The sequence below is a fragment of the Garra rufa genome, chromosome 9, assembly GCF_049309525.1.
Source record: "Garra rufa chromosome 9, GarRuf1.0, whole genome shotgun sequence".
Taxonomy (NCBI): Eukaryota; Metazoa; Chordata; class Actinopteri; order Cypriniformes; family Cyprinidae; genus Garra; species Garra rufa.
The window spans coordinates 17,275,508-17,298,381 of NC_133369.1; the positions used below are offsets into that span (position 1 = coordinate 17,275,508).

General features: G+C 34.6%; 1 protein-coding gene across 1 annotated transcript in view; it reads right to left on the bottom strand.

Moving 5' to 3' along the window:
* Positions 1 to 6,777, bottom strand: part of hivep3b (HIVEP zinc finger 3b) — a 91,452-nt gene extending 84,675 nt beyond the window's left edge. Inside the window, exon 1 of the mRNA XM_073846735.1 lies at positions 6,550 to 6,777. The gene's annotated coding sequence lies outside the window, so the exon portion shown is untranslated. The remainder of the gene's footprint in view (positions 1 to 6,549) is intronic.
* Positions 6,778 to 22,874: the final 16,097 nt, after the last annotated feature.

Genomic DNA, 22,874 nt, shown 5'->3' on the forward strand with positions numbered 1-22,874 from the left:
TCTTCCCTATTGTGACGTATATCTAAATAAAACAGCTTCTAGAATGTAGGGCAGGATTTCACCCTTCACCTGGAGTTTGATTGACAGGTGATCTGACCAATCATAATCCTGAATCCGACAAACTAGTCAAACAGGGGAGTTAGATTAACGTCAGTAGACTATGCTGCTCTCCAAAGGCAAAGCGCAGTAACTACACATTTGGTCAAAATTAAGTTAAGGCTTAAAATGGCTTTGTGACAACTGTTTTGTCTAGTGGCAAACTCTTCTGGTTCAATTTTGTCCGAGAGTGTCAAAATTGCAGTACCTACAAAATCAAACTAATACCATATATGGTGTAAAAACTTTAAAAGCATTTTTCTCAGTTTCAGTGTTAGCGTAGTTACTGCACTTTGCCTTTGTAGGGCAGTATGGTGTATTGTCGTCTTTCTGTGTTTGAGACGACATAACTATAATGTTCATTTATGTTTATTTGATGCTGTAACTAGTAGTAAAGACAAAGAGATGATCTATTCATGTGCTGCTTGAACTGAGGCGATTGCGGTCATCACAGAGCAAAGAGGACACTGACAATGCCGCCGACAGACATATTTTCGATTAAAGATTACAACTGCAAATGAATAAAAAAAATAATAATGATGTGCACAGATAAATCATTTATAATAAATACTTCAACACTGTGAAAAAAATGACAGTTGTCACTGATTTCATGGTGACTGTGTCAAAACCATCTTAGTTCTTTTAAGAAATTTGTCTCTGCATTTAAGCAACATTTGTTCACTTCACTGCAGCAAATCTTAGGTAGAGTAAGCCTGTTCTAAGTTTTAAAAAAACCCACCTTGCTAAAAGAGTGTGGGCAGGGGGAGAAGCAAGCGGTGAACTTGATGTCCAACTGGTGCGTTTATGTTTGTGAATATGTTTAAGGATGAGGTGAAAAGGAGAAAAGAGCAGCCGTGAGGGCTGATAAGGACAAGGCACTAGGCACACACTGTGATAATGGCCAGTGAGCTCTTCTTCAGATCTACAACACTTCATGCCGTCCGCCACTGATGGTGCCCGCGTGGCACGCTGGCACGAAACAAAGGACATTAACATCAGCAGAGAACGTTATTATTTTTCTTCACAGTGTGAATTTCAATGCCATTGTTTTCCCGAGACAGATCTTTCATGTCCTCCATTTTACATGTGAAAGAAATGTAAATGGAGCAGTTAAAGCTTGGGAAAACTTCAAGTCGAAATTCAGCCAACAGCTCATTAGTCTGACGGTTAGAGCACACCACAGGTGCTGCGGTGTCCTGCCTAACGAGGTAAGCAACGGTCATTAAAGATTCTCCCACACTTACTGGCGACACACGGCCGTTAACCTCGGCAACCTCCGTGGATTTCAAGAGAGTTTGACGACCAAAGTTACAAATGTTTTTGTGACCTTGCCACGCTCTTTTCTAATGAAACCATTAGAAGGAAGATACGCAATTAGACTTCTGTTTCTTAAGTTTACTTTAACATTATAGGTCCATCTATGAGAATTGTTAAGGGTAGGGGTGGGCGATATCTCAATATTTAAAATATATCGAGATATTTTTTAAACCCGATATGAATTTTGACATATCGTATATATCGATATAATGTTCATATTTAATTTTCGCCACTTTGCTTATTTGCCTTCTCTGTGCTGTGCTCGCCCCCGCCTCCTTGCTTTTGTTCCGCCTGTCGTCTCATTCAACATGGCGGCGCCCGCAACCAGCCCGGAGGCTACAGAACTCGTCGCAAAAAAAAAAAAGGACAACTGGCTCCATTATATGGAGATACTTTGGTTTTAAGGCGTCAGACGAACAACAAACATATGTCTACTGCCGTGAATATATGTATACCAGCGTTTCCCCTACCATTATCTTAGGGGGGCGGCCCGCCCCCCCTAGCGGCACTCCCCGCCCCCCTTGACACAATAGAAGTCATTTAAGGTAATCTTTCCTATAGAACAGGGATATACATTGTTCTTTTATTAAACAAACTAAATAACCTTATGTTATTTATCTTCTTTACACAAAGGCATGTCATTTCTGTCTCTACATGGTCGCGCGTTTACAATGTCTCCTCCACGAAAACACGGACAGGATCGCGGACTCCATTCATAAAAACGGAATTTACTATAGCGCGGAATGCCACGGAATTCGTTGATTTTTGGATTAATAAATCAAAAGTTGGTCTGTCACTTAATTCAAATCGCGATATGGACTAGTGTCTGTGAAAACTGAAATGCAAAAAGACCGTTTTAATATGAATCCTGCATGTTCCGTTTGCCTCTGTATGTATGAATGGCGGAGACGCGTTTTTTTTTTTTACTACGCGCATCCTGAAGCACGCCTGAAGCTCCCGCAAATTTTTGGCATTTGCATCTCACATGAACAGATAAACTCAATCTCCAAAGCTGCTGTGAGTGTCACTTTTACCGTTTCATTTGAGAAAACTAGCATCATATCATACCGTACACACAGAAACTTCACGGCAACCTGTCAAAATAAAAGTACGGTTTAACATGAAACAGAACAATATTAGTCTTGTATTCATTTTGTACAGTATAATGTAGGTGTTTATATATTCCCATTTAAATAATTTACATAAAACAAGATTCACCACTTAATTGTAGAAAAAAAATACAATTATTATTTAAACGTTTTAAACTGAATATGATTTTTCTTCCATGTATTGATTTTAACAGTAAACCTCTGTTTGTTTGACAAAAATTAAAAGGGTTTATTTATGTATTAAAAGAAAATTCGCAGAAGCACTTCGTTCTGAACTGCCTACCTCTGAGTTTCAATAAAAAAGACTTTGGTATTTGGCATATTTGTTTTTGCAGTAGTTTTTGGGGGGTTATTTATCCTGTAAAGATATCGAGATATATCGTATATCGAGATATAGCAAAATATATCGAGATATATTTTTTGCTCCATATCGCCCAGCCCTAGTTAAGGGGACAGTTCACCGAAAAATTAACATTCTGTTACCAATTACTCATATTCATGTAATTCCAAAATTGTATAACTTGTGGAGGACAAAAGTATTTTGTAGAAGTAGAATGAAAACTACAGCTCCCATGATTTCACACTCAATCATGGCGTCATCAAATTACGCCTTTGTTTTGTTGTTTGTTTTGAATATGCGCTCTCTAGCGGCGAAAATGACATATTGTGCCTTTTACTTACGCAAATTAAAATTACTTATTCAATTCACTTACAGAGTATACAATTTCTGACAAAGTCACAGACTTGTTTACCAATTTTGGTTACTTTTTTTTAACTGAAAAAGACTGCATTTTCATAAATTATTTTCTAGCCCACAGTGAAAAAACATACAAGTTATGAATGACATGAGGGGGATAAAACTTACATTTTTTGAGTGGACTACTCATGAAATCTACAACTCCCATGATTTCACACTCAATCATGGCGTCATCAAATTACGCCTTTGTTTTGTTGTTTGTTTTGAATATGCGCTCTCTAGCTGCGAAAATGACATATTGTGCCTTTTACTTATGCAAATTAAAATTTCTTATTCAATTCACTTACAGAGTATACAATTTCTGACAAAGTCACAGACTCGTTTACAAATTTTGGTTACTTTTTTTTTTGAAAATGACTGCATTTTCATAAATTATTTTCAAGTCCAACAAAAACATACAAGTTAGGAATGACATGAAGGGGAGAAAACTTAAAATTTTTGAAAGGACTACTAATGAAAACTACAACTGCCATGATTTCACAATCAATCATGGCGTCACCAAATTATGCCTTTGTTTTGTTGTTTGTTTTGAACATGCGCTCTCTAGCGGCGAAAATGACATATTGTGCCTTTAAAGTAATTACTTAAGCAAATTAAAATTACTTATTCAATTCACTTACAGAGTATACAATTTCTGACAAAGTCACAGACTCGTTTACAAATTTTGTTTACTTTTTTTATTTTTATTTAAAACAACCACATTTTCATAAATTATTTTCTAGTCCACAGTGAAAAACAAAAACATACAAGTTAGAAATGACATGAGGTGAAGTAAACTTTAATTTTTTTGAGAGGACTACTCATGATCACACTTGAAAGTTTGCTCACATCAGCTAGCGACACATTGTATTCAGTCACCGTTGCCAAAAAATCACTTAAAAATATTCCAAATTGTAAACAAGTACTTATAATGAAAATGAAAAGTGGTCTAACTTAATGCGCTGCATATAGTGACATACAAAGACAATGAGTAATTTAGCCTCTAGTCCATTTAAAGGAGATTAAAGCTTAAAAAATAGACTCCTTAATGTAGACTGCAGTGTAACTCCAAATTAGCAGGCTAAGAGCATACATTTCTCTTGAGTATCAGAAAAAAACTCTCCCTCTTTACAAAAGTGTTGCTTATGATATATTCAAACAATTGTGACAATGTGGTAAATAACAAAGGAAAATCACTAATATCATTCCTCCCTTTCAGATTCTGCTCTAGCACTGTTGCCGCCTAGTTCAAGCAATAAAACGTCTCAATCGCTGAGTTCTTCGCTTTGTGCTGATACACTCAAAAATAATATCATTAGGCTCTCCCTCCTCACCACCACACACGGCATTAAAAGAAACTAGCGCTAGCCAACTGTGTCTGAGGCAAACGAAGCCAAGTTTTTCATGTTACTTGATACGATGGAACTGTTTGCATCACATTAGAGAGTTGACTCCAAACAAAACCAGCCTGAATCAAACATATAGTCGCTGACATCAAGAACAGTGCATCTGGAACATACTGTTTAAATGGATGATAACACTGGCATTAGCAAAATTATGAATTTGTCTTACACGCAAGGACATGAATCATCTGGTTGACAACTGATGACCATGATATGATCTTAATAAGATAACTATGACACATTTTCTATGCAAACCTCCCAGACTATAACATTAGTTTTTAAACCAATGTTGACGTTAAAGTCACAATGAAACGGAAGTAGCATACATCCAAGTGAAATGAATTATCGAAAAAAAAAAAAAATGTAGGGCAGGAACTTGGTTGGTTTTTAGAAAGTAGGTGTTTAACTCAAAGTGAAGGCAGATGAATGTGAGCTTAACCCTTAAAGACCTAGAACATTTTTGGGGCACCTGTATATTTCTTTGTTTTTTCAGACCTATTTTAGCAGTCAACATCAATTGTCATATATCATTATAATCATAAGAACTTGAACTTTATGTCTAGCTAATTTAAAATGACAATTTTCCTTTTGTTTTCTCTAAAAATTAGTGAATTTACAGAATTTTAGCAAAAAACGCTACCAACAATTGGGTGTTTTTTACTGTGTACTCAAACAAAAACTCGTGACGTTTGGATTTTTTTCTTTAACAATTTGTATTTAGGTGTTTTACACTTCCAAATAAAATTTTGTCTGTATATGACATTCCCCAAGCAAGTTATAGCCAATTATTACAATATTATTATAGGCGCTTTTCAGTGAAAAACAGGCCTATTTAGTTTATTGACAATATAGATCTGTCCAAAAACGTTTCAGGAGTAAAGTCATAGCAGAAACAGTGTTATATAATAGCAAAACACAGTAAAAATAATTTACTTTTTCAGATAAATATATTCTTAATCCAAACAATAAACACAAACAGTGTAGAAAGTAGCACAAGACAAACTGCACAAATTGTCTTGCGCAACAACAACAAAAAATTAAACAGTCCAAATTATTCACAAACTTCACACAAAATGAGAGAGAAATATACAGACCGAAAAATATACAACCGAAAAAATTGTGCAAATAATCTTTAAAAACTACGTAATAATTAGTTACATATATATATATATATATATATATATATATATATATATATATATATATATATATATATATAAGATGCAGTGGAAGGGGATGGTGAGGGAGACTGTCAGTCCCTAACATCCCGCCTAACATCTCGCTTTGTGCTCCGCGGAAGAAAGTCATGCGAGTTAGTAACAACACGAAGGTGAATAATTACATAATTTTTAGTTTTTGCCTGAACTACCCCTTTAAGTATCCTTTCTCTATGAGCAAACGTCCAGTGCTCCCTTATTCTCCACACACAAGGGACTCCGTCTATGTTCTGTCACTTCCAAGAATTAGGAAAGAGCGTCAGATTCCTGCGGTGTGTGGTTTGCCATGTTACTCTAATGTAGCAAAACGTTATTCTTGGCTGACCGTCGGGACAAAACCATGGGCTGAAAATGTGTGCTAGCACTACATTTCTCAACTTGTTTGAACAATCCAGACAGCTGATTTGACTCATATTGTGCCGCATTGTTTACAGGAAGTCAATCTTCATATTTAACGTGTAAAAAGTGTAATAGCGTCCACGAATTTCACTTAAAACATTCAATCCTGTTTAAGTTTTACTAACAGACTTTACAGAATGTAATCCCTGCCTAATCAAGACATCAAAGGAAAATACTTAAGAAATATGCTTCCCAATTCAGCAAAAATCAATCTCGTTTATCGACTAAGCCGTATATGTAGAAACACAAAACATTTCCACGCTAGACCATACCTGACACAGCTGTTGGCGTTGCTGTAGCCATTTACTCTCCAGGGCAGCGTGCCGTGGTCCGCATCCCATCGCTTGTCAAACAGAATCGCTGCTGACGCCTCTTTCGGTGTTATTCGGACACTCGCGAGCCAACAGGGCTTCCCCTCCTGCTTGTCAAACTGGAAGCGCAATCATGCGTTCAGCTGATCAGCGCAACAACAACAGCCACAGTGTCGCGCAACGCAAAACAGTTCACACCGCACCACCCTGCACGCGACGCCCCGGGGGCCCCGCCCCCTCCCATGCTTTCGCCGTTCTAGGGTTGATTAATAATCATGAGGTAGTATACTTCCGCGACGCTCATTGGACGAAGAAAGTACCTTAATTTTTTAGCTCCCTCCTCGCTGTCAGCTACTGCGAAGTGACGTCATGGAACATTCCAAAAATTCCTTGTCCCGGTATTCTTCATTTCAAGGGGATCCTGCGAAAGTTGTTGTGTGTTGGTATTATTTACAATCAATATTCCTGCGTTTCACTTCTTTCTCATATATTTTTTTTTGTATACATTATTTTAAAGAGACAAAATGAATATTCTGTCATTTTTACTCACCCTCATGTTGTTCTTAACTTGCATGAATTTCTGTCGGCAGCGTGTATTTACAAAAAAAATTAATATTAAAGTACATATTGCTTCAGTATGAGGATGAGTAAATATGAGTGATAATATGGTATGAGTATCAATACCACATAGAGTTGAAGTCAAAAGTGCACGCCTTGCAGAATCTGCAAAATGTTAATTATTTTACACAAATATGAGGGATCATACAAAATGCATTATATGTTTTATTTAGTACTGACCTGAATAAGATATTTCACATAAAATGCATTTACATATGTAGTCCACGAGAGAAAATAATAGCGGATTAAAAAAAAAAAAAATGACCCTGTTCAACTTACATATGATTGATTCTTAATAATAATGTTACCTAAATGATACACAGCCGTTTTCTTAGTGATAGTTGTTTATCTATTAGTCCATTGTTTGTCCTGAGCAGTTAAACTGCCCACTGTTCTTCAGAAAAATCCTCCAGGTTCCACAAAATCTTTGGTTTTTAGCATTTTTTGTGTAAGTCTTTCCAACAATGACTGTACAATTTTGAGATCCATCTTTTGACACTAAGGACAGCTGAGGGACACACATGCAACTATTACAGAAGGTTCAAATGCTCACTGATGCTTCAAAAGGAAACACGATGCATTAAGAGTCAGGGGGTGAAAACTTTTGAACAGGAATGAAGATTATATTTTTCTTATTTTGCCTAAACATCATTGCTTTTACCATTTAATACTGCCATTCAGAAGCTACAGAAGATACTTACATGCTTCCCAGAAGTCAAAACAAGTAAAACTTACCCTTATCTTCAAAAGCATCTTGTTTTCCTCTGTAGCATCAGTGAGCGTTCATATCTTTTTTAATAGTTGCATATGAGTGCTGGAAAGGGTTTAAATACACAAAAATGCTGAAAAACTAAATAATTTGTGGAACCTTAAGGATTTTTCTGAAGAACAGCAGGCAGTTAAACAATTCAGGACAAACAAGGGACTTATGAACAACTTACAACAACTAAACAACAACAAAAACAACACAGCTGTGGATCATTCACGTAACAACACAGTATTAAGAATCAAGTGTGTGAAAACTTTTGAACGGGGTCATTTTTTATAAATTCAACTATTATTTTCTCTTGTGAACTATATGTAAACATCTTTTATGTGAGATATCTTTTTCAGGTCAGTACTAAATAAAAAATAACTTGCATTTTGCATGATCCCTCCTATTTTGGTAAAATAACATTTAACAGATTCTGCAAGGTGTATGTAAACTTTTGACTTCAACTGTATTTAATACAATATGCCTATATATCTATGAGGATGAGTACATATAATTTTAGATCATTTCTTTTATACCTAATTGTTTGTGGAATATCAGTTAAACTGATATTGTTAACTGTAATCATAACCAAAGTCACACAATTAAAGGAATATTAGGGTGAGAAAGCCTTAACACTTCCAGAGCAAGTGTTTCACATGCAGGACCGTCTGGGGGATGCGTACTGGGTTGCTTACTGTATGTCAGCAGAATTCCCATAATTCCCTGACTCAGTTGTACTCTTTAGTGGGACTGAAGGTTCTCAGTTGCACTAATGGTAGCATGGGGACTATTAGTGGGGTTAACCATCAGCATGGACTTTAATTCATTTAACCCTTTCCCAGGGGCTTTGAGGAAATCAAACCAGAACATTACTAAACTCTTCAGATAGTGTGGTTATTCCCAAAGTACACAGAGTAGTACATTACCACTCTGTTTCCCCCAAACTTTCCAAAAGCCCTTTGTGTTGCACTTCCCAAGATAAAAGTGCTAAAAGCTCAAAGCCACACCATTCCTGTTGGGAATTAGTTGTCGTTTTATTTTCCTTGTTGGATTTGTATTTCCAGTCAGATTACTTCCTCGTTGACCCAGCTTTTAACACAGCCATCAAAAATTCCCAGTGTAAGTTGAGTTTAGAGAAACACAATGAAGCTTGAGTATCTGTTCTGTTGTTTGTCTCTGAATATACTATAGTATTCACAAGACTGTATGAATCTAAACACAGTCACCGTGACTACCATATGACAAACGCTTGACAAAGGAATGCTTTGTTTAACAGATGCAAATACAGTGCTGGGTCGATACCCCAAGGACAGTTTAATTACTGGGCATAAATATAGCTTTCCAAACTCTACGCCTGCTGGCCCTTCAACCTGTTATTATGCTTTTTTATATTTATTTCACAAGAGTCAAATTACTTTCAAGGAAGCACAATAGTTGTGAGTGAGGAACTGAGCAAATACTTTTCAAAATCATAAAACTGTTTATTTCCAGTTTTAAATAAGAAATTAAATAGCAGACTTTTAATGTGCTCTCAGACTTACGGACTCCACTGTATACCAAAGTACCATTATATTTTTCATATATATTTTCAGTTTCAGTCATTTTCATCTGTTACCTATTTTTTTTAATATTTATATTTTATTTCAGCTTTATTTCAATTGACGAAAAATAATTAGTTCAACTAAATGGCTGCTGGGACTCCAAATTGTTGTTGTGCTTTTTTTTCCTTTTTAATTTCACAAGATTCGAATTACTTTCAAGGAAGCAAAACAGTGTTGCTTGAGGAACTGAGCAAAACTAGCAAAACTTGAATGCATAAGAATAATAATTATCCAGAAACTTTATTTCTAAGTTATATTATATTATGTTTGGTTAGTAAACTAGACAAAAATAATCTCAATCTTTATATTATATTTCAGTTTTAGTCATTTTTAATACATTACAAAAGCAAGTTATATATTTTATTTTAAGTGTTTTGGTCAAATAATTATATTTTATTTTAACTTTATTTCAATTAACAAAAATGATTTTTGTTATGTTATATGTTACTGCTTTTTTATGTATTTATTTTTATATATTTATTTCACAAGAGTCAAATTACTTTCAAGAAAGCACAATAGTGTTGCTTGAAGAACAAAAACTAGCAAAACTTCTTATATTATTATATTATATTATATAGTTACCTATTTTTTTAATTTACTTTTTTTTAAGTTCAAATTTTTTGTTTCAGCTTTATTTCAATTATGAAATATAATTTTTGATAGTTTTAGTTTCATTTTAGTTTTAGTACAACTCAACGGCTGCTGGAACACCAAACTGTTTTTGTTTTTTTATTTTTTATCAATTAATTACATCTTATTTTTTTTTTAGTAATTTTAATACGTTATCAAGGCAAGTTACCTATTTTCTTTTTAGTTTCAATTATGAAATATAATTTTTTTTGATAGTTTTAATTTCATTTTAGTTTTGGTTCAACTCAGCTGATGGAAAACCAAACTTAAAAACAAATTACCTATTTCTTTTAAATTTATGTTTTTTTTAAGTTTAAGGTTTTTTTCAGCTTTATTTAAATAAATAATTATGATTTTTGATAGCTTTAATTTAATTTTAGTTAAACTCAACGGCTGCTGGGACACCAAATTGTTATTGTTTTTTAAATTAATTTATTTTTATTTTATTTTTAGTAATTTTAATATGCTACCAAGCCAAGCTGTCTTTTTTTTTTTTTTACATTTTTTAAGTTAAATTTTTTTTGTCAAATATTTATATTTTATTTTTTAGCTTTATTTAAATAAATAATTATGATTTTTGATGGTTTCACTTTAATTTTTAGTTAAACTCAATGACTGCTGGGACACCAAACTGTTATTGTTTTATTTTATTATTTATTTATTTTTATTTTATTTTTAGTAATTTTAATATGTTACCCAGCCAAGTTGCCTTTTTTGATTTACTGAAGTTTTTTGTCAAATATTTATATATTTTGTAATATTTTCAATTAAGAAATATGATTTTTGAAATATGACCTAGTTTCATTTTAGTTTTAATTCAACTGTTGCGATTCCAAACTGTTATTGTTTTTTTTATACATTCATTTATTTTAAAAGAGTCAACTTACTTTCAAGGAAGCACAACAATGTTGCTTGAGGAACTGAGCAAAACTTGAATGAGTAAGAATAATAATAATAATTTGCAATATCCTCATTATTTTCAGGTTTAGGATTAGTATTTTTAGTATGTTACCGAGGCAAGTTATCTTTTTCCATTTTTTTTTGCCCAATAATTATATTTTATTTTATTTCAGCTTTTTTTTTGTAAATTAACAAAGTAGATTTTTGATAGCTTTTGTCAACGGCTGCTGAGACTCTGTTATTGTGCTTATATATATATATATATATATATATATATATATATATATATATATATATATATTTACTTTCCAAGAGTCACATTACTTTCAAGGAAGCACAGTGGTGTTGCTTGAGGAACTGAACAAAAATAGTAAAACCTGATTGTGTAAGAAGGTCACCGTAGGGTCAATTAGAGTGACATTGCGTGACAAAACCAGCGCGTTATTGTTCGTTTTCTCGCCGTAATTTCAGTGATGTCACAATAATGTCAGACTGAATGTCTTGCTGTTGAATAGGTCAGCGTGTTGGCTCTAAAATTAGCGAAGAGATAAGGTGAGGCTCTCACCAACACAGTGTGGTCAGCACTGTGTATTTGGAAGGCTTAGATGGACTCCTGGAGACTCTTGGGTGTCTGCTAAAGTTCACCTGGCATTCAGGTGATGAGTCATAGCCCACAGCTGCTTGATCCTGTCACTGGATGCCACTGTCGTTCAGACTCCCCATGGAGAACGAGAGGTCTGCTGGCTCCATCGTCATGACAGCCGCCGTCCTCGCCTGAGTCAAACAGGACACCTGACTGGGCGTGTGGATGTGAGGTGCGTGACGGCCGCGTGGGTGGGGGGTTTAGGCCATGCAGAGAGGGCCGCTTTGATAGGCTGAGCCGTGATTGCACAGTTCACAGTCACACTCTTTGAACTGCACTGGACCACCCTTTTGTCGGGTTTTGGGTCCCAAGAGCGAGAGAGAGAGAGAGAGGGAAGCACAGTAGCAAGGACACTGGGTTGTGAATGCTTCACACTGTGACAATATGATCCTAACAGGCTTATGTAACAGGGATGCCTGCATGCTCGTCTTCCAGCAGACAACGGCTGCACCGACTGTTATATAACTAGATCAGCCTCCCCACAGAGCCGGCCTGCGCCTGTGCACGGCACACAGCAGCCTGCCAAAGAGACCGAGAGACAGAGACGTAGAGAGTGAGACCGAGAGAAACAATGCTGCCTGCTGCAGGAACACAAAGACAGTCAAAGATAATGCAGGAGTGAAAGAAAACATTCGGAGGAAGGAAGGAAGGATATACCGTGATGCATTAAATAATCAAGCCAGAGCTTACAAAAAAAGTAGTGTGGTTTTACTATAGTTTTAATTGTTGTTGTTGTTTTTTTGATTGGGCATGTACCTACAAAAAACAATTATGTATTTAGAAATTATTAACTACCATTGTATTAAGTATAGTCAAAATTCTAAGACTTCATTATTTTAAGAAATAATACAAATTGTAATTCTCAAAATTTAAAACATTCAGTATTATATATTTTAAGAAATAATACAAGTTGTAATATTTTTAATTCAAAACATTTTGTATTATATTATATTATATATTCACAACATTTTGTTATAATATTATATTATATTTATTTAATAAATAAAAAAAATGTAAATTTCAAAATCCAAAACATTTTGTATTATATTATATTATACTTAGTGACCTAGAAAGAAACAATACAAATTTTAATTCTCAAAACTAAAAACATTTTGTAGTATTATTTTGCATTATATTATAGTTAGGAAATAATTCAAATTGTAATTTTTAAAATTCAAAATATTTTGTTTTATATTATATTATATTATATTTTTAGTGACCTGGAAAAAAATAATACAAAATTTAATTCTCAAAATTCAAAACATTTTCTAGTATTATTTTGTATTATATTATTATTATTATTATTATTATTTTATATTATGTATTAGTGACCTAGAAATAAATAATAAAAATTGTAATTCTCAAAATTCAAAACATTTTCTAGTATTATATTGTCTAGTATTATATTATATTATATTATTACCAGGTTTAAGTAAGATTATTACATAACTGTTATGTAAAATATAAATGTCTCAGACTTTTGGACTTTGTACACAGATGTAATACACTGAATACTAAAGTACCACTGTATTAAATCTGATATCACACATTGTTATTTATATATTTTAAAAGTATTAATTAATATATTTAATTAACTTTGATTTTTAAATTTAATTTCAGTTTAAGTTTTAGTAAGTTTGTTAAGGTGCTTTAATCATTTTAGTATTTTTTTAAATTTATATTTACCTTTATTTACCTGTTATTTATTTAAATTTCAGTTTCTGTATAGTACTTAGCGACATTTCTTATTTTTATTTTTTTAAAAATGTAAGTTTTTATGTTAAATTTTTTAATCTAATATTTGTATTATATTAACCCAAACAATTTTTCATAGTTTCACTTTAGTTTTAGTTAACAGAGGCAACACTGATAAGACTGTGGTACTTCTAGTGTACTTTTTGTAAGTGATATAAGATATTATATAGTGACCTTACATATCATGTGTGTAAATATTTGATTTTGATACACATGCAAGATAATAGCTCAGAGTAAAATCAATAAGTTGTAATATATCTCACTTTGTTGGTAATGTACACCATCATCTGTAGTATCTGATATTTCATTGTCCATTACTTGTTGTAGCATGTACATCTGAGCTCCCCCATTACATGGAGTTAATATTGTCCCAAATGTATTCCATATATAATGGCTGCCAACATCGTTGAATGAACAGAGTTGGAATCTGACTATGGAGGAGGATCTGCAAAATGGATGGAAATGTCATATACAAGATATATAGTCAAAATACTAAATAAACACACATGAGCCTGACAGTGAGGAACTACAAGGATTATCTTGTGTTTTCATGTATGACCTTCATATTTTCACTTAGAAGTTTCTTTTTGACACATGCAGATGTGGATAATTAATGTAGTATATTTGCATAGTACAGCGAAAGCTAGAGGCGGTTTCTTGCTCCTGGCCTTCAGAGCAGATAAATCCACCCTTGCAGGAAGGCATCGCAATCCTCTGCCACTCTGCTGCCAAACTCTGGGCTGTGTGGAGTCTAATGGGTGGTAATGTTGGGTAAATGTTTCCAGCACACATGTGCCAGCAGGACCAAAACTCAATTAGCTTTGCTACATACTGCCGTGTAATCCAATGTGCTTGGGTTTTACACTTAGAATGCAATTACACCTCTGACAGCCGCTTTCAGTCATTTCACTATAAGAGCAGCGCCTGCAAATCGAGTACAGTTGCTCTCAAAATGATTTTTTTCTGCTCTCAAAAAGATTTTGTTCTAAAAAACCAGTTACAGCTGGTTTTGTAGACTCTCAGATGGTCACACAAAACAGAAAACTCCCAGGAATTAAAAAGATTGTTTTTGAAACCTCTTTACTGCTTGTGGTGTAACTCCTGGAACATGTTAGGAACATAGAAGCCTCTTAAAGCCAATCAATGGGTCTTACCACGGCTTATCCTGGAGTAAACCACCTGCTTAGACAGGAGAGAGGCATCTGACTGACAGACAGATAGACATATACAAACGATAGACAACTGAACGAATGAACCCCAATAGACAGATAAATAGATAGATCGATAGAAACAGACAAACAAATGAATGAACCATAGATAAACAGAGACAAACAAACAACTGACATATAAATAGAAACAGATGAACAAACAAATGATTAATAGATAGATGATAGATACAGACGAACGAATGAACAATAGACATACGAACAAAAGATAGATGAACAAACGAATGAACAATAGATAAACAAACAAACTATAGATAGATAGATAGATAGATAGAACGAACGAACGAACGATAGACAAATTAATGAACAAACGGTAGATAGAAACAGATAAACAGTTGAATGAACGATAGATGATAGATACAGACAAACACAAACAACAGACGAACAAATAAACAAACAAGTGATAGATAGAAAAAGATGAACAAACAAATGAATAATAGATAGATGATAGATACAGACGAACGAATGAACAATAGACATACGAAAAAATGATAGACGAACAAACAAATGAACAATAGATAAACAAACAAACAGATAGATAGATAGATAGATACGAACGAAAGATAGAAAAAAGAATGAACAAACAAATGGTAGATAGAACCATTTCGTCTGTATGATAGATACAGATGAACGAATGAACAATAGACAAACAAACGAACAAATGATAGATAGAAAAAGGCGAACAAACGAATGAACAATAGATAAACAGACAATCAATAGATGATAGATAGAAACGAACGAACGATAGACAAATGAATGAACAAACGGTAGATAGAAACAGATAAACAGTTGAATGAACGATAGATGATAGATACAGACAAACAAATGAACAACAGACGAACAAATAAACAAACAAGTGATAGATAGAAAAAGATGAACAAACAAATAAATTACAGATAGACAAATAACAGATAGATAATAAATATAAACAAACGATAGACTATTGAAAAACAAACAAATGACAGATAGAAATAGATAGAAACAGACAAACAAATTAACAATAGACAAACAAACAAATGACAGATAGATAAATAGAAACAGATTAACAAACAAATAAATGATAGATAGATGATATATACAGACGAATGAATGAACAAGACAAACAAACGAACAAAAAGATACAGACGGACAAACGAACAATAGATAAACAAACGAACAAATGATAGAAACAGACGAACAAATGAATGAACAATAGATAAACAGACAGACAGACAGACAGACAGACAGATAGATAGGAACGAAACAGACAAACAAATAAATCAACAATAGACAAACAATAGATAGATAGATAAACAGAAACAGATGAACGGACGGACGGTAGATAGATAAATAGAAACAGACGGACGTTCATCTGTTTCTCGGAAATGGACGGACGAATGTCCGTTCATCGATAGACGAATGAACGAACGATAGACAAATCTCTAATCTATCTATCATTTGTTGGTTTGTTGAACGAGCGAACAAACAAACGATAGACAACCGAACAAAGAAGCAATAGATAGATGGACGGATGGACGGACCTGATGATAGACGAATAAACCAATGCATGAACGAACGAAAGACAGACCGAGTTTAAAGTACTTTTGGTTGTTGCAGGTGATCAAATCAAAATCAAATCAAATGGTACTCTGCGTAAGTAAGGTTTTTTTTGGTTCCTGAAAATGTGAAATGTACAGTTTTAATGATGCAGAAGATGACAATTTCTTAGGCGAAACTGTTATGAAAATGCACGACTGCACGTCACATCCCGTTGACAGCAGACCGAGTATCAGCATTGTGATTTCACACTGGGTTAAAGGGATCCCTGGAGATACACTTACCAGTCTGGCTCTAGGAACTCAGGAGCAGAGAGGGTCAAAGCAGAGACAGAACATCCTGCAGCACTGCTGAGTCAGTGTGTGTGTGCTGGTGCTGAGGGAGTGAGATCATTTTGTTGATGTGTCTCTCTCCCTTGTTCATTGTTAGGCAAGCCTGTCAGAGAGGGAGAGTTCCTAGACAGGAGTAAGTAGTTTATATGAATTGATGAGGGGAGTTATTTTTCTTTTATGCTTCTTCCAAAGTTTGTTTCTCATATAGGAATGAGATCCTTTATGTGCAGCTCCGAGAGAACAACACAAGCTTTTAGATAAAGAGTGGGCTGGGAGATGATACAGTGAGAACACATTATTTCAGAATTCAGGGAAGAACACTGCATTATACAGGCTTAAAACTCAACAATGTCTCTGATGAATACACAGCAAGGTTTGCTTGTCTTACATGGATCTCTCAAGCTAAAAAGCACCAAAAACTCCTCTGAACTACTTAAAATAAACCAGCAGGCCAGCCTTAGGATAATGTTTCCAAACTTTTAATGGAGAAAACAGGAAAGACATCATTGTCCAACTGTTTCCTGCATGGTTTTACTGCAGAATTTCATTTTAAGGCATTATTGTGACTGAAGTGATGAAAATATTTGTCCATTCTCACAGTAAAATCATTAAAACATATGAGAATGCTTCACGCTTACTCTGATTTCATCTAATATCACGTTTGTTTTAGTCTGGCATGAAGAAAGACGCATAGTTCCGGCGCTGGACAGCTGCAAAGCCGCATTTGAAAAGTATAGAGAGACAAACACACCCTCACTGACACATTTATTATCCTCCGACCGGGTTTTTTCACGCGGTTTTGAGCTGGCACCAAGTTCATAGTTCTTAGAACCTCTGTTCCATACTAGGCAGAGTCCCAAGATGCTGAACTCTAACAAGAAGAAACCAAAGGTTCCTGGCATCAGCTACGAGACAGACCTGATTAAAAATGAGGACAAAGACAATGTGAAATGTTATACTCCACTACAGCAGCCAAAATCAACTATACATTCTGGTAGCAGAGCTGAGGGAGTTCAGCTATGTGGATCAAGAGTAACGTCCTACGGCGCGTTCGGTCAATATCTCTTCGCTAATTGGGAAGCTTTATCTCTGCAAACACACATCTCTGTCTTTATTACTCAGCATCAGAGTCATTATCGTCTTTCCTCGTTAGCTTTTAGCATCGGTAAAATATAGCTATGGCCATTTCAATCCTCTAACTGTCTTTAGTTAATTTAAGGATGAAGGGAAACTCAACCATTTACTTCAGTAACCTGACCGTTTAAAAGTTAGAGTTCAGTACGATTTTGAAAGAAGTCTCTTATGCTTAACAATGCTGTATTTAACAGTAATAACTAAGTATAGTAGTGCATTTTTAAGTACCTTTTATATTTTAATATATTTTTATTCCTGTGAGGGCAAAGCTGAATTATCATCATCATTACTCCAATCAAAAAATTTTCGTAAATGCTGAATTGGTTCTCAAGAAACATTTCTTCTTATTATTATCATCATCAATGTGTTTTTGTGGAAACCACAACACATTTAAGGATCTTTAATGTATAGAAAGTCTAAAAGAATAGCATTAAAAAAAACTTTTGTCAACTCTGACTTTTTTTCTCAAAATTGTGAGATTTAAACTCGCAATTGCGTGCTATGAAGTCACAATTGCAAGACATAAACGCAATTCTGAGAAATAGTCACAATTCTGAGATATAAAAAAGAATTGCAAGATATAAACTCGCAATCACAAGTTATAAAGTGAGAATTGTAAGATAAACGTGCAATTGCGTGTTATGAAGTCAGAATTGCGAGATATAAAAGTCACGATTCTGACTTTTTTCTATAGAATTGTGTGATATAAACTTACAATTGCGAGAAATAAAGTCAGAATTGCAAGATAAAAACAGGATAAAAAAATATATACACTTGTTTCTCACAATTCTGACTTTATTTCTCAGAATTTTGACTATAAATTCTCCAAATTGCAACTTTATTTCTCAGAATTACATTTATGTCTTGCACTTGTGACTTCATAACACACAATTGCAAGTTTAAATCTCAGTTTTGAGTCTAAGTCTAAAGTCTAAATTGCAAGATATAAACTTGCATATGCAAGTTATAAAGATGAAAAAAATCATAATTGTGAGTTTATACTTGCATCTCGCAATACTGACTTTATTTCTCAGAATTGTGACTATAATTTCTCCAAACTGCAACTTTATTTCTTAGAATTGCATTTATGTCTTGCACTTGTGACTTCATAACACACAATTGCAAGTTTTTTTGAGAAACAAGTCAGAATTGTGAGATATAAACTTGCAATTATGATTTTTTTTCCTGTTTTTATCTTGCAATTCTGACATTATTTCTCACAATTGCGAGAAAAAAAAAAAACAATTCTGACTTTATAACTTGCAATTTCGAGATTACATCTCGCAATTCTGATGTTTTTTTTCTCAAAATTACGTGACAAAAACTCGCAATTCTGACTTTTTTTTCTCAAAATTCAGAGAAATAAAGTTGCAATTCTGAGAAATTATAATCACAATTCCGAGAAATAAAGTCAGAATCGCAAGATACAAGTATAAACTCACAACTGCTTTTTTCCCTCAGTTTTTATTTCACAATTCTGACTTTATGGGGCCGTTCACATGTAGCGTCTTTTGCGCGCTCAAGTTCGTTATTTCAAATGGAGACGCACGGCTTGCGTGCGCATAATGGAAGCGACGCGGTCGCGATATGCACGCGGTGCGACGCGCTCGTTTTTCCAGGCGCGTCTGCGCCGCATCGAGATAAAAACATCTCAACTTTTCAGAATGCCGCAAGCGCACCGCAGGTCATGTGACATGAACCAACCAATCAGCTTCCTCACGTTTTTCCATACATTGAAACCTCAGCAGAAACATGGAGGAGCAGCTCATCATTGTGGTCCAGGTATTTCCTGAACTTTATGATTTGTCAAGCCCCCATTATTTTGACGCTAATAGAAGAAACAATGCATGGAGACGCATAGGCTTGGAGCTAGAGCGCAGCTGATGGTTGCTTAGAAACGGCAGACACTTCCGGAGCGCAAGCGCCCGAGCGCTTTGTTGATAAGGAAGAAAGGCGCGACATGTGAACGGCCCCTATAACTTGCAATTCTGACTTTTTTCTCAAAGTTTTGAGATTTAAACTCGCAATTGCCTATTATGAAGTCACAATTGTAAGACATAAACGCAATTCTGAGAAATTAAGTCGCAATTCTGAGAAATTAAGTCGCAATTCTGAGAAATTAGTCACAATTCTGAGAAATAAAGTCAGAATTGCGAGATATAAACTCACAATTACAAACAAATTTATGAAAAAAAGACTAATAAATAATAATAACTTTAATAATAATAATAATAATAATTGGTTGAGACTTTATTTAATTTATCTGGAACTAATTTGATTTTGACAAGTGTTTCATATCAGATTTGACAGGTTATCTGACTGACCAATCATAACACTTAATCTGCCATTTTTGTCTCACAACGAGCCAGACCGGAGAGTAGATTTAAAAAGTCAGAATTGTGACTTTGATATCTCCCAATTGCGAGTTTATATCTCACAATTCTGGGAAAAAAAAAGTCTGAATTGCGAGTCTGTATCACACGAATTCAGAGAAAAAAAGTCAGAATTGTGATATGAAATTCCGACCAATCATAACACAGAGAGAAAAAAAAAAAATCAAAATTGCAAGTTTATATCTCTTAATTCTGAAAAAAAAAGGGTCAGAATTGTGAGTCTGTATCACACAATTCGGTGGAAAAAAAAGTCAGAATTGCGACTGACCAATCATAACACTGAGAATAAAGTCAGACCTGCGACATTCACATTGGTGGACTTGAACTTGAAAAATAGTGTGCATTGATGCCTTTCTGCGGTTGAAACAAAATACCTTCCGATGCTGATTTATGTTTATTTTGCACTGTAACTAGTAAAGCGTAAGAGATAAAATGACAAAATTTGAAAGCTGAGACTGTTTCACATCTAAAGTAACCTGCTCTGTCTTGTCTGTTGGGATGTTGTAAGTTTTTCTCTTTGCTCCAAGATGTATATTTCCCTGCGTAAGAACATGGTGTGTGGCGTGAGAGCAGGGTTGCCAAGTTTTCATAACAAAACCCACCCAATTGCTACTCAAAACTAGCCCAAAACTAACCCAATCAAGTTTCAGTGGGGGTCCCCCTGTAAAAAAGCGTTGCTGCAGGGGGTAAATTACACATTTTTTGGCTAGGTTCCCCTGGTAAAATTTGCATTCCAGGAGCTAAATGTTATTGGGGTCACTTCAATCTAGTAGCCCAGTTCTACGGGGGGGGGGGGATAAAAAAGACTTGGCCACACTGCATGACAGAGCCATGGCTTGTCAGCAGACTTGCGCACAATTCAGAATTGAATTGAGAATGACTCCTAAATTCCAATTCAATTCTTGAATTTGAATTGATGTCAAAAACAGAATCTAGAATTACAATTCGAATTTGAATTAAAGGAAGCAGAATTGCAATTCAATACAAATTCAAAGAAATTCATATACATAAGTGAAGTGTATAACAATGAAGCTTTACAATATATGTCAGATATGATTTCATTACATATTCTATAAATGATATTAGTTTGAACTACTTGTACAGATTACACTGTGTTATTTGATTACTTTGAAATGAAAATAACATTTTGAACAAAACTAATCAAGCAGTGAGGGAGTAATTTATTTAAAGAATTTGATCATTATCTATATGTTGGAACAAAATGTATGCAGGGTTGAGGAGTGACTAGTTATGTGTAATGAAATTTTGCTATTAAATTACAAAATTAATGTAACTGTATGTGAGATTCAACACATTCTTTCTGTTGTATGACTGTGTGGAATGTCTTTGAATTGCCATGAATTTAATTCCACTTCCTGTCATTCCAACTCCAATTCAAATTCAACTTCCTGTGGGGCGGAGTCAATTCAATTCAAATTCCAACTCATGAATTGAATGGCGGCCAATTCTGAAATTCTGAATTGTGCACAAGCCTGCTTGTCAGACACAGTAACAAAGTGGGGCAGGTCTTTAAGAAAATTGAATGCGTTTTGTAAATATATATATGTGACCCTGGACCACAAAACCAGTCCCAAGTAGCACGGGTATATTTGTAGCAATAGCCAAAAATACATTGTATGGGTCAAAATGATCCATTTTTCTTTTATGTCAAAAATCATTACGATAAGGATCATGTTCCATGAAGAATAATAAATAAATATATCAAAACTAAATTTTTGATTAGTAATATGCATAGCTAAGAAGTTCATCTGAACAACTTTAAAGGCAATTTTCTCAATTTCAAATGTCTAAATATTTTTTCTTGCTTTAACATTTTCCATGCCCCAACTTTTTGCAGAAAAGCAAAGTAATTTCAAACATGCATTTTTTCTTTGTGGTTTGATAAATCATATAAAATAAGACTAGGAGTAAGTAAATGGAGTCAATTTGACTCCAATTTCAGGTTAAAGCCATATAGTGTGCACTTCTTTTCCTCTCTTTTATGTTTGAGGTTATAAGAACGAATGATGCAAAAAAAATCTTACATACCATTAGCTAATGTACTAAACCTTGGGTTAAGAGCAAGGCCAATCCTAGAAACTGCATTACATATCAATTGGTAACTTTCATAAATGTTTCATGGCACGCCATTCAATATTTAAACTTCAATGCTTTCATAAAACCACATGAAATACCCCATAGCCTGCCTACAGAGGGTAAATAAAGCTCCGCTGAGCTCTTGATGTCCTCTCATGGGTGTGTAACACACCCACCTGCTTCTAAAGGAAAACCATATAGAGTGAGTCATGGAACCCTGACCTACAGATACAGATGTTCTGCTGTGCTAGTGTTACACAAGTGTGCAGAAACATATCAACACTATTAGCAAAACACTCTTGCATAAGCAAGCATTATCTATGCTTAGTCAAGCTGCCAACTGATAAACCACACATTTGAGAAGAGGGGCCTGATTTGCAGGGCCCAAAAGCACTTAACGTTCAATACCTTCCTTATCCGCAAGCCACTCAAAACATCTCCAGCACTGAGAGGAATTCTCCAAACATGCTCCCTTTTGGTATCGCTACTTTCGAAAGCCTGTTTTTCCTTAGTTTTCTCTGGCGATAGTAAAGTAGCATTTTTGTGGCGAATGCTGCCAAAGGCTACACAATTGTGAGCGTGATAATTGCTTGTAACTGGAAGAGGGTTTTATGGTCAGTGAGGCCAGTTTGAGGCACTGAGACTAAAATGGGTAAACACAAAAAGC